Raw genomic sequence first — 1,062 nt, 5'->3', positions numbered from 1 at the left:
TCGTCCTAAGTAAACAAGATGCATAAACATAATAAACATCACATGCAATTATATGGTTGTGACATGATATGGCCAATATCATATAGCTCCATTGATCTTCATCTTCGGGGCTCCATGATCATCTTGTCACCGGCTTGACACCATGATCTCCATCATCATGATCTCCATCATCGTGTCTTCATGAAGTTGTCACGCCAACGACTACTTCTACTTCTATGACTAACGTTTAGCAATAAAGTAAAGTAGTTTACATGGTGTTGTTCAATGACACGCAGGTCATACAAAAAATAATGACAACTCCTATGGCTCCTGCCGGTTGTCATACTCATCGACATGCAAGTCGTGAATCCTATTACAAAGAACATGATCTCATACATCACAATTCATCATTCATCACAACTTCTGGCCATATCACATCACATGATCAATCGCTGCAAAAACAAGTTAGACGTCCTCTAATTGTTGTTGCATCTTTTACGTGGCTGCAATTGGGTTCTAGCAAGAACGTTTTCTTACCTACGATTCACCACAACGTGATTTTGTCAACTTCTATTTACCCTTCATAAGGGCCCTGTTCATCGATTCCGCTCCAACTAAAATGGGAGAGACAGACACCCGCCAGCCACCTTATGCAACTAGTGCATGTCAGTCGGTGAAACCGGTCTCACGTAAGCGTACGTGTAAGGTTGGTCCGGGCCGCTTCATCCCACAATACCGTTGAGCAAGAAAAGACTAGTAGAGGCAAGTAAGATGACAAAATCCACGCCCACAACAAATTGTGTTCTACTCGTGCATTAGAGAACTACGCATAGACCTAGCTCATGATGCCACTATTGGGGAACGTTGCAGAAAATTAAAATTTTTCCTACGGTTTCACCAAGATCCATCTATGAGTTCATCTAAGCCACGAGTCAAGGGAGAGAGTTTGCATCTACATACGACTTGTAGATCGCGTGCGGAAGCTTGCAAGGTGATGATGTAGTCGTACTCGACGTGATTCGAATCATCGATGACCAAGTGCTGAACGGACAGCACCTCCGCGTTCAACACACGTACGGGACG

This window comes from Triticum aestivum, chromosome 3B, assembly GCF_018294505.1.
Source record: "Triticum aestivum cultivar Chinese Spring chromosome 3B, IWGSC CS RefSeq v2.1, whole genome shotgun sequence".
Taxonomy (NCBI): domain Eukaryota; kingdom Viridiplantae; phylum Streptophyta; class Magnoliopsida; order Poales; family Poaceae; genus Triticum; species Triticum aestivum.
This window is presented reverse-complemented; position numbering follows the sequence as displayed.